Source organism: Leptonychotes weddellii, unplaced genomic scaffold (genome assembly GCF_054177405.1).
Source record: "Leptonychotes weddellii isolate Sample4059 unplaced genomic scaffold, ASM5417740v2 HiC_scaffold_500, whole genome shotgun sequence".
NCBI lineage: Eukaryota > Metazoa > Chordata > Mammalia > Carnivora > Phocidae > Leptonychotes > Leptonychotes weddellii.
In genome coordinates this window covers 1-10,100 of record NW_028017387.1, presented here as the reverse complement: position 1 = coordinate 10,100, position 10,100 = coordinate 1, and the positions used below count along the sequence as shown (strand labels likewise).

The 10,100-nt window shown below is 46.9% G+C and overlaps 1 pseudogene; it reads left to right on the top strand.

The window, feature by feature from the left end:
• The first annotated feature begins 899 nt into the window (after positions 1-899).
• On the top strand, positions 900-1,340 carry LOC102750689 (ATP synthase peripheral stalk subunit F6, mitochondrial pseudogene; annotated as a pseudogene).
• The last annotated feature ends 8,760 nt before the right edge of the window (positions 1,341-10,100 follow it).

Sequence of the window (10,100 nt, the reverse complement as noted above, 5' to 3'; positions counted from 1 at the left end):
ATGTAGAATAGAACTCCGAGAAGGCAGCACGAACCACTGGAATGTTAGATGGGAAATGGGATATCATGCAGCAGACAGGGGTCCCGTCCCTGGGCACCAGCTGCAGAGCTAAAAAACACCTTCATTAGATTCACTGTGGTGCCTGTTAGAATGCCCTGGGGATAAGGCCCACGAAGCTGCATTTCTGATAAAACTCCAAGGAGATTCTCACGAATGGAAAAAGCCCATTTTAAACAAAGAGCCGAGGATGGAGACTCTGAAAGATCCGGTGCTCACATCCTTCACCCAAAGTGGCTTTCAATGGAGAATGGGGACATTTCTGGGAAGGGCTCCTACCTGATGTGGATCCTGCTTCCGGGATTTGGGTTTTTAGGGCCTCTGTTTTCCCTGTAGGTTTCCTCCTCTGCTCTAATTGCTGGGGGATGTCAGCCCTCATGGGGGTCATTTCTTTATTAGTCATTAGTCTCCTCCTGGAGAAGACACAGCAGAGATCATGTCTGGGGCTCCACAGTTCTAGCCTTCCTCCTAAGCCACCTGGTAAGCTGAAAGCATCATGACAGACAGAAATGAGGTCAGGGAAGAGGATCCCAGAGGAGTGAGATGGTGAGGGCAGGCCCTCCTCAGAGAGAGAACCACAACAAGGTCACTATCAGACCTGTTCAGGTGGGGACGACTTCCTGACCAATTCCGTGAGCAGAGAACCCACCCTCGTCATTCCAAACTCCTGAGCCAAAGGACTGCGAGATAACAAGTGTTGGTTGCTTTAAACCACTGGTTTTCTAATTGTTAATATGCATCAATAGAGAACTAGTTCAGATGCTTATCTCTACTTTCCCGGGTTTTTCATGTTTAGAAACACGTATGCTAATCTCTATCAAGGGAAAAAAAAAAAAGCGAAAATGCACGGCGATGGCGGGTGGGGAAGGAGCCACGGCTGGAAGTAGAACTGTGGAGGCAGCAGAAGCTTTGGCAGCTCAGGACTGAGTGCAAGTCACAGAATCACCCTGATGCTTCAGAGGCTCTTCAGGTTCTCCTCTCTCATTCGGTCTGCAGCCTCAGTTCATTTGAGGAGCAACATTGGTGTTACCGCAGTGCCATTTAATAAGGAACTTGATCCTGTGCAGAAACTCATCGTGGACAAGATTAGAGAATACAGAACTAAGCTACGGGCGTCTGGAGGACCCGCTGATTCTGGCCCAGAGCACCAGCAAGACCTAGAGAGGGAGCTTTTGAAGCTTAAGCTAACGTATGGTAAAGCAGACATGAATACGTTCCCGGACTTCACATTTGAAGATCCTAAATGTGAAGTCATGGAGAAGCCCCAGTCCTGGAAAAACCATGTAAAATTTATTTGGTGATTTCACCTAGATTAGTTGTACAACTGGATCAGAATAAATATTTCTCAACTGTCAAGTGTTCTTTTAATTCTGATTCCAAATAAATTAGTTGATGATGTTGGGTGTAAAAAAAAAAAAACAAAAATCAAAGAACCACAGTAAACATCTGTTCCTCACCTTCACGTGATGTTCCCTAGCCCTTGTCACATGAAGGACACTGTGAAGGGCATTTCCTATCTACAATAGGTTCTTTCTAACACCCTCTTCCTGAGACCATGGGGTGTGTTCTTTCTGGCTGCAAGGAATAAAAACCCCAACTTGCTTCATGGGAGGTGTGTTCCTGGTGATTTTGCGTAAGGGAATTGCCATCAGCTAAGGCTAAGCCAGGGCTCAGGGAACAATTTTTCACTCGTGTGTGGTGTGGCAGATTTCCCCAAAATGATGTACTTTTTCAAGGTAAGATTGCTCCCTGTACTTCCTCTTTTCTTATCCCTGCTGTTTTCCTAACTATGGGAAATTGTATAAAACAAAATAGTGAGTTAGGATAGATGGGGTTTGGGATTTCATAAGAGCTGTTGGGGCACCTGGGTGCCTCAGTAGGTTAAGCATCTTCCCTCAGCTCAGGTCATGATCCCAGAGTCCTGGGATCCAGCCCCACATTGGGTTCCCTGCTCACTGGGAAGCCTGCTTCTCCCTCACCCTCTGCTGCTTCCCCGGCTTGTGTTCTCTCTCTCTGTCTCTGTCAAATAAGTAAGTAAAATCTTAAAAAAGATAATGAGAGCTGTTATAATCCTGAACTTCCAGGGAATTGATGACAAAGACCACAAGGTAGGGCAGGGAAAAATGGCTTTGGGCTTTTGGAGTTGCAAATGGGCATGTGTAAAAGAACAATACATGGTTTGGGAAGATACCTTAGCAACAAATTTGGCCATAATGGCCACGAAATCCATCATCCACCAGTCACTCTGTACATAGGTTATCCTGCTTCAATTTTGGCCAATGGCAACTATTTCAAGAAAGCCCGGAGAATTGCATAAGAGCACATCCAAAGAATATGGGAATGACGTAAAAGGTTGCATTGCCAAATCAGTCCCCACTAATCATAAGTCTTACCCAGGATCAAGTTTTACTCACAATACCAGCAAAGCAACTGAGACCACCAACACTTACTGCAAGAACCGACTTCCCATATGAGGACATGCTCTGGCCCAGACGAAACATACATGGTCTCTAAGTGATGTGTGAGGTCACCACACAAAGAGCTGTTTGGGGTGATTTCCCATGGCTATGCTTACATAGCTGATGTGACCATTTCTAGTGAATAAGGCCATAATCTACAGATTCTAGGTTTGGTTCCCTAAATAGTTCTATACACACCAGATACACCCTCCTGAAAGCATGCCAGAGAGGGGCCCTCCCAACATTCACCACCACTTGGGTGTTCACCAACAGGTTCTTCACGAGATGTTTACAAGGAAAATTGACCAGGATACTTTCTTCCCTCCCTCCCTCCCCCTTTCTTTCTTTCTTTCTTTCTTTCTTTCTTTCTTTCTTTCTTTCTTTCTTTCTTTCTTTCTTTCTTTTCTTTCTTTCTTCTTTCTCTTTCTTTCTTTCTTTATTTCTTTCTTCTTTCTTTCTTCCTTCCTTCCTTTCTTTCTTTTTCTTTCTTTCTTTCTTTCTAGGCCAGCTCCACTGAAAGGAAATGACCAACTTCAAGGAAAACTGTTTCCCTTCTTTTCCCCACATTGTTTAGGTAAAGCTTGTAAATCAGCAAGAATCCAATTTAATTTCCCTAGGAAAATGTATGCAGGGAAGGAAAAGTTCCTCTGTTATCCTTTAAGGTCTTCCAGCTTAACTAAGAATTCAGTTTTTCTGAGACATTGAATATGCATGAAGAACTGATATTGAAATTCAGACCTTTAAAGAAATATAAAGTATTAAGGCAGAAAGTTTTTATGCATTTTAGACAAGGAGACAATACATTTCCGAGGGATGTTTGGGAGCTCTAATTTGGAGTGAGTTCTACGCAGAATTCAGAACCTCTGCTTTAAAGGCCCTGGTGAGAAGGATGTCTTTTTACTTCTTAGTACAGGGGGTGCCTTTTTCATATGGGAGATTGGTTTCCTGCTTTCAGGGAGACAGAGGAGGGTTTGAGTGTCCTTGCACCAGTTGCTATTCAAGTAGCGTCAATTCAAAATAATAACTATGCCATTGTGGTACATTTTGGGCAATCTGACCTTGGCACCTATGGCTACCATGGTTTCTCTCAGCCTTGCTCATTACTCAGTACCTATTTCAGAGAGAAAGCTAAACATATTATTCTTACAAATACCAAGGGGCACCAGGGTGGCTACGTCGGTTAAGCGTCTGACTCTTGATTTTGGCTCAGGTCACGATCTCAGGGTCATGGGAACAAACCCCAGTTTGGGCTCCATGCTCAATGCAGAGTCTGCTTGGGATTCTTTCTCCCTCTCCCTCTGCCCTTAATCCGTGCTCTAGATAAATAAATAAATAAAATCTTAAAAAAAAAACAAATAAAAAATAAATACCATGCTCTTACCTGAAACTAATGTAATGTTGTATGTTAAGCATACCGGAAATTTTTAAAAATTATTTTAAGGGGCACCTGGGTGGCTCAGTTGGTTAAGCGTCAGTCTGTGGCTCAGGTCAGGATCCAAGGGACCTGGGATAAGCCCCATGTGCAGCTCCCTGCTCAATGGTGAGTCTGCTTCTCTCTCTCTCTCCCCCTCCCTCCACCACTCTGCTCTCTCAATCGCTCTCTCTCAAATAAGTACATAAAATATTTTTTAAAAAGCAATGCAATGGTCCTCTCTGGAATCAACGCACTGATAAGCATGCTTTCTTTTTGCTGACTCCCAGCCAAACTACATGTCTGACCTACATCCTTCCCCCAGTGATGGAGCCAGCTCAGATGCACTGCTTAACCTGGAGGTGGGGCCAAAGAGAAGTGCACACGTGGCTAGAATGGGCTGCCTTGAGAGTGAGCCATAACGTAGCTGCCGGCAGTTAGAAACGAGCCTAAAGGACCATTAGGAATAAACACTGTGATATTTAGTGGTATGGATTTTAGGTGTGGTACTGATATCAACTTCCTCGTACACATGTGTTTAGACTCAAGCATGAGAACATGGGATCAGACAAAATGAAAGAAAACTGTGTCAAGTTTGAAGATACTAAGTTACCAAAGTTACTCTGAGTTATATAATTGCTTTGTCCCTTAGCCCCTCACTTCCACCTGCAGAACCTAGAAAACGTTCAACAGAGTCTCCACTTGCCATCAAAGTCAATCTGAGGACACAATAATTTAAACTGTTAACCCAAACTTTCCATTTTTTCCTAACCTGTGTTGAATACCAGAGATTTTGATTGCCCATTCCCATTTTCAGTGAGACTGCCGTGAGGATAGAGAGTAAAGTGGTGCATCCAGGTAATATTCTGTTTCTTGGTCTACTCTGTACTCCGCGTGTCAACTTTTGTCTGCCAGTGGACCTCTGACCCCACACGGGAAACCCAACAAATACTAAAAGTGTAGGGTCTCTGGGTTGATCTAAGGAAATATCAAGCAACTGTTAGGATTCTCTAAGCCTCAAAATGGCTCTTGATCTGCAAGGACTAAGGTAGCTGCCCCATCCTTTCCTTAGGGGGAGTAATTCCAGATTCCTGACGCATGCACTTGTGTATTTTTTAATTTATTATTATCATTTTTTTAATTTCAGCTAGGCTCCATGACCATTGTGGAGCTCTAATGCATGACCCTGAGATGAAGAGTTGCACGCTCTCCCCACTGAGGCAGCATGAGTTCCCCCAGCATCTTTGAAGCAGGCATATACCATGATTTTCATGTTGGAAAAATAGTTCAAACTCTGGGACATGCCTTCAATCTGCTCCACTCCTTCTGGGCATGTTTCCTGAGTTCCTGCTGTGTGCGAGTCCTCTTTCCCATCCACCCATAGAAGACCCTCTAGAACGCAACCCAGGTCCCCTGGGATCCCTGTGATCCTTTCTGTGTTATCCTCTCCTGCTCTCAGTGTGTTTGTGCTTCTAAAGACACCTGTGAGTAGGACTGTTTTTGGGGCTCCTGGAGCTCCTTTGTACCCAGTCCCAGGAATGGGGAATACATGCAGTATATGACCCCCAGCCCCATTTATCTCCCTTCCCCAAAGGCACTCAGCCCTTCACTAACAGATGCAGCAGGGTGAAATCCCCATTCCTGGCCCGGGGGAGACTAACTCTGAAACAAATGTGACCCCCAGGTTCTCCTGCACCTGTCAGGACAAAGCTCCCCCACAGCTGCTGCTGGAAATCACACCTTACATAGCAATGAACTCAAAATGGTCACAGACCTAAGAATAAGAGCCAGAACAACCATTCAAGAGGAATACGTGGGAGAAAATGGTCAGGAATTTGCATTAAGCAAAGAGTTCCAAATCACCACAGCAAGAGTACAATACGTAAGAGAAAAACTGAAGATGAAGACCTTTTTTGCATCAAACTTTACCCCTGAGAAAAGGAACAGAGAAGCCACTGAGTAGGAGAAAATTATTTGCGGATTAAACACCCAGTGAGGACTCACATTCACGAGAGACAAGAGTACTTTGAACTCACTCAATGGGCAGAAGCAACACACTTGTTTAAGCCAGTATAAGAGTTGAATACACATGTTACCCAAGAAGACACATAAGTGGTTCATAAGCACATAAAAAGGTAATCAATGTTATTAGTCCTCAGGGAAATGGAAGGAAAACCAGGTATCATTTTACACCAACTAGTGCGCTTATGTTCCAAAGACAAAACCAAGCGTTGCTGAGGATGTGGAGAAACTGGACCGTCCTATATTGCTGGTGGGAACGTAAAATAAAAGAATCCCTTTGGAAGCCACTTTGAGAGTTCTTCAGAGTTCAACACAACTTGCCATAGGACCCAGCAATTCCACAACTAGAAATCTACGTGAGAGAAGCAAAAACATATGTCACTCAAGTCTCCTCAAGTCTCCTCCTCTCCCTCCTCCAGCCCCCCTTCCTCCTCTTCCCCCTCTCCTCTCCCCCTTCTTCTCCCTTGCCCTGCCTTGACATCCTTCCTCACCTTCCCAGTCTCCTCCATCTCCTGATTTGGTTACCACTCCTCCTTCCTCTCCCTGCAGCTCTGGCCCCCCAAACCCTACACACACCACACCACCCCACACCCCCCCACCCAGCACGGGTAAGGCTGCTCCAGCCAGAGAAGAACATGAGGGAGGACTTTCGACCAGCCCGCAAAGCGCAGATACAGCTCTCGCTCTCGCTCTCTCTTTCTCGTCAGAACCTGGTTTGGAGGAGACAGAGTGCGACGGCTGTACCTGTGGAGCTCAAACCAGGCCCCACCGCACCCCCCAGTCCTGGACACCCCGGGGGGAAGGGGGAAACCAAAAGTCCGCAACCTCTGGGCCCTCGGGCTGACACCTGCCCGCAACACCCCACACGCTGAAAACATCCCGGGGCCTGCTGCTTCACCACGCGGGCTCCTAGGACAGGGATGGCGCGCCCCCTCGTGGCCGCGCGGGGAGGCGCCCAAGGGTCCCGCTGTTGAGGGCAGGGCCAAAGGAGACCACCCCTTCTGCTCACTTAGACCAGGCTCAGAGTTCTCCGCAGGGGGTTAGTGGGGTCCCAGGCTCCCCACTCTGCCACCGCCTTCCCTCCCTCCACCGCTGGGCGCTTCCCCCTGGATGGGATTTCTGCAGTCAAAGTCGGCCTTGGGAGGGAAAACAGCCAGGTCTGGAAAACTAAACAGAACAGCTACTCTGGAGAGCCTAGCACTTGGGCAGTTGTATGGACATGGATGGAGCGCCCTAGGGTTCTGATTTGCCTTTGTCTTGATTGCGCCTGGACGTAGTGGTTTACTTTTACGGGACTGTTAAGATTTGAAAAGATTGGGGGGCGGAAAGGGGGCACCCAACTTTCCTTGTCATCTGAGATCATAGTGTGCTGGTGGGCAGACTAATGCCCCTCCTAGGAAGTGCCCATGCTAATGCCAATGATAAGGAAGCAGAAGGCTAGCTAAGGGACAAAGCACAAGCTGACACCCTGCAAACACCCCCCACACACACACACACACACTGCTGGGTGGGATAAGTTGGCCAGTTCCAGGAAGTTCCCAACTGTCTTAATGTTAATGTCCTACCAAAGGGAAAAACAACCTTAACTTGACAATGGCAAACGCCTCCAGTATCTCCTGATTCATCTTTAGCATATGAAATCTTTTGAAAACCTCTCTTTTTCCCTACCCCCAACTCCCAAGTATATAATGAGGCAGGGCGCAGAACCCCGGGGCAGCCGCTCTTTCTGCCCATGGATTCTGTCCCTGGGCCTTTATAAAACCACCGTTTTGCACCAAAGACGTCTCAAGAACTCTTTCTTCTTCATCGGGTCCAGACCTCACCCCACCAAACCTCACCTATATCCTAAACTACATCATATGGCACCCAAACGTGGGGCTTGCAGTCTTTTCCTCTGCACTTTGAGCTTCTCTGCAAACTGGGTGAGTATTTCCTCTCCTCTTCCTTTACTTCCATTCCAGGGGCTCTTGGAGGATTACAGTCTTACTGGAACACTTTGCTGTCCATTGCTTAGGCTGTAGTCCTCTCACCCGTGGCTACTCTATGGGGAGGAAAAAGCCTGCCTTTTGGCTGGAAGTTAGTACCCTGGTGGGAATGGTAATGAGACCGAGAAACTTTTTGCCCTCTCTTTATTCCTGTCCTTATACAAAGTTGTCTTGGGCACAGGACAGCCACCTAAGTCTCCAGGACGGCTGCCAATCTTAAGACTCCCACGTGAGGTTTCCTCCTCATTGGTCTAATGTGACCCCTCCCCCCCTTGGCACTGGCCAAAACTAGTACCTGGTTGCACTAAAACCCACCCGGGGACCGTTTCCCGAGAAAAGGCTGTAAAGACTACATGTGTTGCGATGCCACGTAGAACCATGACGGGTTTCTGTCTTTACTGTTTTCGGTCAATGTCCTCTACTAACTACTTATGCTACAAAATTGGGTAATTTCCCTTTGTAAAACTTTTCTTGTGTTCTCCATGGGTTAAAAACAGTGGGTTCTTCAAGGCAAGGTAAAATAAGGCGTGAACAGGACCTTCTAGGCATGGTATTTCTGTCCATTGCTGACACCCATCGAGTCCAGAATACGATGGGGAAAGGGGGAGGGCAGGCCTCCCTCCTACAGGGGCCCTTAAAGGCGATAGCAATCATAGCGATTTTGTTTTGGGGGACGCCTTGGGTTGCTTTGACACCAGGAACCTCTGACATATCCTACTTGTGGGACACCACCTGGGAGTTCGGGGGGGCGGTGGATTTTCTTCAGTAATGGACCTTCTCTAGCATGGGGGCTTCTTCAGTCCCCAAGGATTCTCCCTTGGGATGCCTTTTCACCCACTGGAAACAATTCAGTTTGCACAATTTAGGAAAGAACTGAGCTCCTGCAACACTGCATGGCCTCGGTGGGATCTATCAGTTAGATCTCTTGGGCAGGAAACAGGGCAAATGGACCTGAGCTAACTTCATTGCGCATACCTATGTCTCCATCGCCCTACCCCAGGGCCCCGACCTAAGGGCCTCTTGCAGAATGTGTTTACCTAGTAAACCCCCTCCTGACATACTGGATGATAATTATCTAAATAGGCCTCCTCCAGTAAACCTGGGCTGCTGGAGAAAACACAGGCTCTCCCAGACAAAGGGGACTCGCACTCTCTCTCTCTGTCCCTCCTCCTCATAGAGTTGGGGGCTTCTCCCTCACTCATTTCCTGGGTCAATGGCTGTGACTGGAGCCAACTGTGATTAGTCTACCTGGAGGCAGGGACGTTAAAGAATCTTCCCAAGCAGCTGCTGAAACTCCCTTTGTGTTGGGGAAATTTCCCTGTCTTCTCTGGCCCAACATGGACTGCCTATTCCCCCCTTGTCGGCGGGAAAACATGGCGTCTGCTCCTCTGGAGCTGATGAGCTCTAGAACCGGGAACGCTTGCTCTGCCTTCTGGCAGTGCTTCTCCTCTTCTGCCTCCCCCTCCCCCACCTCCTGACTCTGAGCCACCTTGGCTGCGGTCTGCAGAACTGGCTTCTAGACCATCCTCGGTGCCTCAGGCACCATGGCTCCCTCTCCTCCCCTCGCCATCAACGAGGGAGGAAGAGCGCCCCCTGGACCTACCACCACCCACTCCAGATTTCCCCACCAGTGTCTCAGGTAAAAATTGGCAATGGGGAGGATCCAGGTGGAACATAATTCAGTATTGAAAGTGATTTAAGTTTGTTGGTTTAATTAAGTTAGACACGTCTTTAAAGGTATCAGCATGAAATGTGAAACTTTTGTTCTCTCGAGGTTTGCTGAAGGGCAAAAAAGCTCCTGTTACCTCTGTTGCAATTACTTAGCAAAAAGATGACTTAAAGTGATGGTTAATCTTGTCTGTCTCAAAGTTCTCATAGGAACTTGTTAAAAAAAGCTTTCAAAGTCTTTGGGAACCTGAAACTGTAAAGTTTTGCTTGGATGGTAAATGGGATTGAACTCATTGGACATCTAGGTCTTTTCTCGGTGAGATAAAAATACCAAAGCCTTGATTACTGGATGTAGGTTTGTACTTTTGACTTCTTTTTGCAAAAAACAAAGGATATTTGAATCTGTTGGTAAACATGCTTTGTGCTGAACTGGTTCATAAATGTGAAGAGTTTTGGTGTAACAGTTCATAATTGGTTACTACCTGGTCTTTACTAGAG